The following is a 9,838-nucleotide window of genomic DNA, read 5'->3' as shown; positions in this document are numbered from 1 at the left end:
CTTGATCATTAATGACCAACTCTACAAACGGGGTTTTAACTTACCATACCTAAGATGCCTTACGCCTGCAGAGGCGGAAACTGTCTTTCAGGAAATACATGAAGGAGTCTGCGGAGATTATGCTGGATCTCGATCCTTAGCACACAAGGCTTTTCGCCAAGGATATTAGTGGCTAACACTCCACAAAGATACCATCAGAATATCCTGCTCATGTGATAAGTGTCAACGATACACAACTATTCCTCACTCCCCTCTCGAGCTGCTCACTCTTATGATCAGCCATTGGCCCTTCGCCCAATGGGGACTTAATTTGATCGGCCCAATGCTTGCAGGGAAGGGCAAAGTTCGCTATGCAATCATTGCCGTTGACTACTTCACAAAGTGGGTCGAAGTAGAACCCTTGGCAACCATTACTGAGGCAAAAATAGAAGACTTCGTATGGAAGAACATCCTTTGCAGATTTGGCATTCCCAATGCGATAGTCACTAACAACGGGCGACAGTTCGACAACAATAAGTTCAGGATGTTCTACTCTAAGTTCAACATCAACTTATGTTTTACCTCCCCAGCTCATCCCCTGTCTAATGGACAAGTTGAAGCCATCAACAAAATAATCACGTGAACTTTGAAAACCAGCTTGGACAAGGCTAAAGGTTGTTGGCTAGAATTTGTACCCCAAGTTCTTTGGTCATACCGCACTTCGTATCGGACATCAACTGGAGAAACCTCATTCTCACTTGTCTTTGGTATAGAGGCAGATATCCCAGTTGAGCTTGAGCAAGCAACGTTCCGAGTTTAGAGCTACGTACAAAGCGAAAATGACAAACAACTTACTCTCAACTTAAATCTAATCAAGGAACACATAAACCAAGCTCACTTGAGGAATGTCGCCTACAAGTAGCACATTTCCAACTACTATAACTCAAAGGTCAAACCTAGTTCTTTCAAAGTGGGGGACTGGGTATTGAAGAAAAGATTACTCTGCAACAGAGTCCCAAGTGAATGAATTCTTAGTCCAAACTGGGATGAACCGTTTGAAGTTGTTGGCATCGGTCGCCCTGGCTTCTACAAGCTTAGAAGCTCCGATGGCAAGACCATTGGCCATCTATGGAACGTTAATCACTTAAAGTACTATTACAAGTAAACTCACATTGTACAAGTGTTAAGCTTCAGCCGTTCGGCATTCTATGTAACGAATACTATTTGGCATTAATTCAATAAAGAGGTGATTTAGATAACTCGGTCCTAATCTTTTTACATTCCTAGTAATGAAACACTCGGGTTCAAAGCTTCAACATGAATGCTTCCAACATGAAACAAAGTCTAAGTATATGTCAACAAGACTATACAAATAAACGAACAGCTTCATAGTATATTCGTTTAATCATACATTCCAACACATTCATACATAAGTCAACTATGCTTTGAAAGCGTTTAACATACTTTGTGTCATTCGATACTTGCTACAATGTGCCTAGACACCTTGCCCTTATTCTCACCAACCAGATGATGAAATGTGAAGAAGGAACTCATCTTCATACCACCAACCAGGTGATGAAATGTACAACCCGTACTCTACTTCATGCCACAAACCAGGTGATGAAATGTATAACCCGTACTCTAATATCATTTGGCAACTTACCACTCATGCCACCAACCAGGTAAAGAAGGAACTCATCTTCATGCCACCAACCAGGTGATGAAATGTACAACCCGTACTCTCCTTCATGCCACAAACCAGGTGATAAAATATACAACCCGTACGCTAATATCATTTGGCAACTTGCCATTCATGCCACAAACCAGGTGATGAAATGTACAACCCGTACTTTTCTTCATGCCACCAACCAGGTGATGAAATGTACAACCCATACTCTAATATCATTTGGCAACTTGCCACTCATGCCACCAACCAAGTGAAGAATGAACTTATCTTCATGCCACCAACCAGGTGATGAAATGTACAACCCGTACTTTCCTTCATACCACCAACCAGGTGATGAAATGTAGAACCTGTACTCTAATATCATTTGGCAACTTGCCAGTCATGCCACCAACCAGGTGAAGAAGGAACTCATCCTCGTGTCACCAACCAGGTGATGAAATGTGATGAAAGGTGAAGAAGAAACTCACCTTCGTACCACCAACTAAGTGATGAGAGCAACTCACCATTCATTCCACCTACCAGAAGACGAGTGGTACAACTTGTACATGTGAACTCCTAGCATTCACAAATAATAAAAAACCTTTAAGCTTGACAACTCAACTAGATGAGCACTTATGCCCAACAAGAGTTATAGTCACCAACAAAGTCTTATTGTAAGCCAACAACAACCTCAGTGCATGGCATACGAAGATCAAGCTATTCAGCCCTCTTACATCTGCTTCAGACATTTCTCCTCTGTAACAATGCAAACACTACAACTCGTAGAAAGCTTCACACACTCTTGATTAAGACAGTGTCAAGCAAAACCAATTTATGGTGCCAATAAAAGCTTCATCAAATAAGTTCAACCACAATTCTCAAAAGCTTCACACACTCTTGATCAAGACATTGTGAAGCAAAACCAATTTATGGTGCCAACAAGAGTTTCATCTAAGGAGTTCAACCACAATTCTCAAAAGTTTCACACATTCTAGATTAAGACAGTGTGAAGCAAAACCAACTTATGGTGCCAACAAGAGCTTCATCAATGGAAGGCAACCACAATTCTCAAAAGCTTTACACACTTTTGATCAAGACAGTGTGAAGCAAAACTAATTTATGGTGCCAACAAGAGCTTCATCAAAGGAGTTCAATCACAATTTTCAAAAGCTTCACACACTCTTGATCAATACAGTGTGAAGCAAAACCAATTTATGGTGCCAAGAAAAGCTTCATCAATGAAGGGCAACTACAACTCGTAGAAAGCTTCACACACTCTTGATCAAGAATGTTCGAAGCAAATTCAATTTATATGGTTTATCTAAACCTTCGACTACTATAAGGTGTGGTTTGCATTACAATCTCTTGCTCAACAGTGTGGAAGCAAAATTTGTATATGTTGTCTCTCCCACATTTTCAAATTTCTAGTTTCCCCAAAAAAAAAAAAATTGGGAAATTCAACAAAGTTTCATCAATGGAGGACAATTACAAATTCTTAAAAGCTTCATACTATCTTAATCAAGATAGTGTGAAGCAAAATCAATTCATGGTACCCAACAAAAGCTTCAACTCTAAAGTTTCACCTACAAAGCTTCAACTCCAAAGCTTCGCCTACAAAAGTTTCACCCACAATAGCTTCAACTACAAAAGCTTCACCCATAAAAGCTTCACCAACAAAAGCTTCACCCACAAAAGCTTCAACTCCAAAGCTTCACCTACAAAAGTTTCACCCACAATAGCTTCATTTACAAAAGCTTCACCCACAATAGCTTCATTTACAAAAGCTTCACCCACAATAGCTTCACCCATCAAAGCTTCGTCAACAAAAGCGTCACCCACAAAAGCTTCAACTCCAAAGCTTCACTTACAAAAGCTTCACCCATATAAGCTTCACCAACAAAAGCTTCACCCACAAAAGCTTCCACCACCACAAAAGCTTCACCCCACAAAAACTTCCCCCACCACAAAAGCTTCACCCAAAAGCTTCACCCACCACTTCACCCACAAAAGCTTCCCTCACCACAAAAACTTCTCCAACAAAAGCTTCACCTACAAAAGCTTCACCTACAAAGCTTCAACACAAAAGTTTCACACTATCTTGATCAAGATAGTGTGAAGCAAAATCAATTCATGGTACCCAACAAAGCTTTACCTACAAAGCAAAAAAAAAAATATATATATATATATATATATATTTTCGGAAATTCAAAAATTCAAAAATTCAAAAAAAAAAAAAAAATCGAAAATTCAAAAAAACAAAAGTGCCTAGGCTTCCTCTTCTTTGGACCTAACAACTTTCATAACAAATATATATGAATGAGGAGTTTTGGGCTGCCACTTAGAAAGGAAAATGGTGAAGTTTTGTTACTTTGGAAACTTGGCTACTAGCAAGACACCTCCTTTATCAACCCCCTTGACCGGAGACTTGGGGGACTCCTACCATATGCTACTACACCTTGATACTTGGAAGTCTCACGACCATTTAGTGACTTGGATTTTTTCAAGTCTCCAACCGAGAAGTTTTCCTCACTTAGGAAATTAAAGGAGCACTACCTCAACCTACATGCTTCACTCACAAAGTTTCAACATACAAGCTTCAACAAAAGGAAAAATTCAAAGAATTTAGTGAAGAAGTCCTTGGTGTATTTAACACAATACGTTGAAATGAAGCAAAATTTGTTTATTGATATCTCCGATAAGTTACAAATATGTACACATACATGAATCAAAATAAACAAATAAGAGGGAGCCTTCACAAAGGTTGCTCAGGAGAAGTCTCAGCAGTCGGCAGAGCTCCAGAAAAAGGAGGCACCAGAGGGTGATTATTCAAGCCTCAGTACTAGGCAGAAACCCAGAAGAAGGAGGCACCGAAGGTTGATCATTTGAAGCTTCATTACGTGGTACAGCCCTAGAAGACGAAGGTAATAAATGCCTTAGGAACAAACCCACAAACCTCTGATGATCAAGTAAAATCTGACCATCAGATTCCTGTAGCTGGTCGAGCTTCTTCTTTATGTTTGTAGCATAGTCATGTGTGAGCCTGTGCAACTATTTATTCTCATGCTTGAGCCCTCTGATCTCCTGTTTGAGACTTATCACTTCAGCCGCCAATGATTCAACTTGGCGGGTTTAAGCAAATAGGCGTTGGGCCATATTAGACATAGAACCTACACACTGAACACTGAGAGCCAGATAATCCTTAACAGCTAACTCATCAGACCGTTTGGAAAGTAGTCTGTTATCTTTGGGAGTGAGAAGGTTCCTAGCCACCACTGTATCGGTCATATCATTCTTCATCACAAAGTCCCCAACGGTAAGAGGACCAGTAGGGGATAAGAAGGATGAGCGCCATATGTTGTCTTGAGAAGGCATGGCTACCTCTTCACCAAAGTTCAAGTTAAAGCGACGGTTGGATGGGCCAGACATTCTCAGAAATGATGAAGGAGAAATGAAGTGCAATAAATCTCTAAAGTAAGGGGAAAATTCCTACAAGTAATAACTCTCTTAATGTACTTCTTGCACAAAATTGGTGCCCTTATAAAAGAAAGGGCAACATGGTCGTTGGTTCAAAAATCGAAGATGCACCACTTTCCACACGCAACATCAGCTCCTCGGCTACCACAGATAACTTTGCCAAAGATCTCTGACAAAGTTTAGACACATAAATTTTGAAGGTCCAGCTACCCTACTATTACCCACAAGGGTAAAGGAACATCACCACTGCTTGATAACTAGAAAGTCCTAATGTGTGTTAACCTCCGTGCTCCGTGGCAAGGTAGACTGGTAAAAATGCCCAACCTTTACTCACATTCGAGAAAACACTCCTAACAAGATTGCTTGCTCAAAAATCGAAGAGGCACCGCTATCCGAATCTCGAGAGCCAGATTCCCAACATGATTACATGCTCAAAAATCGAAGAGGCACTGCCCTCTGAATCTTGAGAGTCAGACTCCCAACATGATTGCTTTCTCAAAAATCGAAGAGGCACCGTTTTCTGAATCTCGAAAGCCAGATCCCCGACAGGATTGCTTGTTCGAAAATCGAAGAGACACCGCTCTCTGAACTTCGAGAGCCAGATTTCCTTAGATAAAGATTGTCTGCAATCTTCACACGCAACATCAGCTTTCCAGATACCACATACCACTTTTTCAAAGTGTTCTGACAAAGTTAAAACACGTGAAGCTTGCAACTCCCACTACATTACTATGACTAATAAGGGTAAAGGAATAACACTACTACTTGTTGTTAGGGAGACTCCTATATATGGTGACCTCCATTCTCCACAGCCAGGCAGACCTGCAAATAAAAAAAATGTTCAACTTTTCTTCACATTCAAGAGGGCACTCTTAGCAGAGTCTCTCAAAATACTCAATTTTTTCCCCCCGATAATACCTCTGCAAACAAGCCACACCAGAGCAAGAGTATCTCATATCATCAGGGTTAAAAGCAAGAGTATCCCATATCATGCTTTTTCCCTGTCTTTTCATTTGGCCTTGTTCTTACCTGCAAGACAATGAGAAAGAGAGCAATCAGTCAGCACTTGGAATCAAGCTTCCAGTCAGGAACTGACTACCTGGAACCCTTTGCCTGATTACTTACCTGGCATTGCTCTCGAGTACTCATCTTCAACATCTTATGCTTCCAGAGAAGATACCACATCTGCCTGAGGAACAGATAGGGTAAATGAGAAGGATACAAGGAAGCATGTGGAGACATGCGTAACAGAACATGTGCCGATACATCCACTACTTTGTCAACAGCAAAAGTATCCTATATCATTAGGGTCGAACGTACTCTAGATTTGATGGACTTGTTTTGACCCTCAAATTCTTGAGTCGGCCTTATACTCTGGAGGAAACCAGAAAACCCTCTAGCCTAGTTCAAGAATAAGTCTGTGGAAAGTTACTTCTTCAAAAGCAAAAGTATCTCATATTATATCTTCTCCATTTGCTTCTCCTTATCCTTATTGCTGTTTACGATACAAGGAGAAGAAGAACAATTAACTGGAAGCTAAAGTCGAACCTCCAATCCAGGTTGCTTGCTTGGAAGTCTGATTGCTTACCTTGTTTGTTACCTCCTTCGGCAAATCTCCTAGCTCGGTGACTTAAGGGACTTATACTATAGGGCTTGTATCACATTTGACCAAGCCCAAAACTACAAGTAAGCTTCAAGTGAAATTGATACATTACCTTGTACATCTTTATTGGTTAAAGATACCACCCCTGGATGGAGGAAAAGTACTTCCACAGAAGATGTCACATTTATATATGAGATAGATAAGGCAGGTGAAAATGATACCACACTTAAGTACTTAGAAGTTTCATGATTACTCAATGGCTTGGATCTTGCAAGTCCCCAACCGAAGAGCTTCCCTCACTCGGGAACTTAGGGGAACATTGTTTATACCATACTTGACCAATCCTTAAACTAATGAGCACCGGTCAACGTTACACCGTCAAGAACCCAAAAGAGTTTCCCTCCAACCAGGAGGCCAATCACAACGCGACACGTGTCGACATCAGAAGTGAATCATAATGCGACACGTGTCAACATTAGAAGCCAATCACAACACGACATGTGTTAATGTCAGAATGAAACTAGAAACTCTTTTCTATAAATAGAGATCATTCTCTCACAATATTTCCTAATGTCATTTGTACTAAATCATTCACTAGTACTCACTAAATGAGAGCTTGAACCTATGTACTTGTGTAAACCCTTCACAATTAATAAGAACTCCTCTACTCCGTGGACGCAGCCAATTTGGATGAACCACGTACATCTTGTGTTTGCTTCCTTGTCTCTATCCATTTATATACTTATCCACACTAGTGACTGGAGCAATCTAGTGAAGGTTACAAACTTAACACCTTCTGTTGTACCAAAGTCCTCACTGATTTTGTGCATCAACAAACAGGAAAATAAATTGAATTGAACAAACAATAATCAAATAAATAAAAGCTGCTAAAACTTCTGGAATAACTAAGAAAGATAACAAACAGGCTATGTCTCAGAGAGCATGCGACAGTGCGAAAGAGAGACGTGAGGAACCTGAGGTTTTCTATTAGGACTGTTGAAATTACACAAAAGTCCTCAATAACGGATCTTAACGGGTGGTTAATGGGTTTCGCGGGTTCACCCAAAATGACCCGTTATTTAACGGGTTGACCTGTTAACCACCCGACCCGTTTATTACTCACCTGAATAATTATTTTAACGGGTCGGGTCGAGTTAACGGGTCAGGTGAAAATGCCAGGTCTATTTGAAGGCATCATTCCATGTTAATAAATGATGCGTGGCATTGAGTTAATGTTTGGATAGACCTGTCTCTTGGAGCTTCGTGCTAAAAAGTTGTCAGGTTCGCCCACTGACTAGACATGTGAAAAATTATTTCCAAGCACTTATTTCTTTTTGGTTGGTGATGAGGATTGGTTGTTTACTGACTCGAGCAGTCGATGAGGGAGTATTTTTGCTCACCACCATAACTATGGTGTATGCTCACTATACACTTAAACGTTTAGCATGTGTCCTTTCATTTAACTTTAGTTAACTTTCACATTAAATGTTACTTTTTTCATTTTAAACAAATTAACCAAAGTTAAATGAAAAGACATGTGGTAGAAGATTAGATGTATGATGAATATACATCATAATTTAGAATAATGAGTAAAAATGCTCCTTGTCAATGATGTTCTTCGTCCATAGTCTACGGCCTATGGAAACTTTTGGATTGGTTCATGGGTCTAGTAACTTAATCTTTAGCACTTGTCGCCTTTTATGGCTCCCTCTTAGGGCCTATTCCAAAGGATTACAACTATAGATTATTTCAACGGGTTAATAGAAGACCTTGCGTTAATCACTCTCTTGTCACCGCTAAGTAGTGACTATTTTTGTAGTGTCAATAGTAATTTCATTATTTGTAGTAGGAAAGTAAAGCATAAGAGTACGCAAATAGTTAGGCGATGAGCTAGTGTAACCGTTAAGTTCAGTTATCATTTATTACAACTAGAAAGTAAATAGACAGAAAGTAGATTCACCCTACTTTGTAGGAGGGATGTACTACTGCCTAGTCCACTCGTCGTCACTAATTGCTGCTCTTTTCCCACTACGTCTTAATGAGCGAAAAACAAAGTGTAAGTGAATCATAATCAATCATCAAGTAAAAATCCTTATGAACATACTAACTCCCGTTTTAGAAAATTTGTATAACAAAATAATATATACTAGTATGTACTACATATATAGTTTGTATAATACAAAATAATATATACTAGTATCTACTTATATTTTTGGCACAATTCTTCTACCAACATTATAAAACATTAAGTCAATAACTTGAGATGACGAAGATAATCTATGAAGAATAGATAGAAGCATATTTATGTGACTTAATTAGCTTGTTTCCTTGCATTTACTTAATTAGTTATTAGTTATTTTAGTAGTTTAAGCTAATTTTGTGTGTTTGTAGGTCCCTAGGCCTTATGAAGCAATAAGGTGTATTTTGGTGCATTTTGGAGCAGTTTTGGGCTTGGAATGGATAACACATGCATGGAGCAAGGTGAATGGACGAAATTGAAGACTAAAGAGGCTAGGAATGTGTTAAAGAGAAAGAAGAATTAATTTAAAGAAGATAAAAAGCTCAGCAAGAAAAGAAGAAACATGAGTCAAGTTACCTTTTTTTTATTTAACCTTTCTTAATCCTAATCCAACTAAGTTCCAGCCACAAGGAGGGTTCCCAAAGATATTAGGACACTAAATAAAGGATTCTAGAAGCCTTAATCTCAGCCACAAATGGGTGTCACACCACCTTTCACCTTCCTTGCCGTGCACACCATTCTTGTCCCCTCCATTGTCTTATTACTGCACCATTTTATCACTTTCCCCTTCCTTGCCTTACACACCACCTTTGTCCCCTTGCTGAACCATTCCACCACCTTTCACCTTCCTTGCCGTGCACACATCCATGTCTCCCTCCTTGCAGCTTTAACCTTTTGCCTTTCCTTCCCTTTTCCTTGTCACACCACTCTCTTTCTTTTCCCTAGCTGTGCACTCCTTCCCTTTTCTTCTCGATTTCTACCATAACTTTCACTTTCACTTTCACTATTGTGTCATAACCTTTCCCTTTCCCTTGCCTTGTGTCCCCTTCCTTGTCCCTTTAACCTTTTCCTTGGATTCTTAATTGATTTAGAGTTA

Source organism: Malus sylvestris, chromosome 17 (genome assembly GCF_916048215.2).
Source record: "Malus sylvestris chromosome 17, drMalSylv7.2, whole genome shotgun sequence".
In the NCBI taxonomy this organism is placed as follows: Eukaryota; Viridiplantae; Streptophyta; class Magnoliopsida; order Rosales; family Rosaceae; genus Malus; species Malus sylvestris.
Note: the sequence above shows the minus strand (reverse complement) of the source record.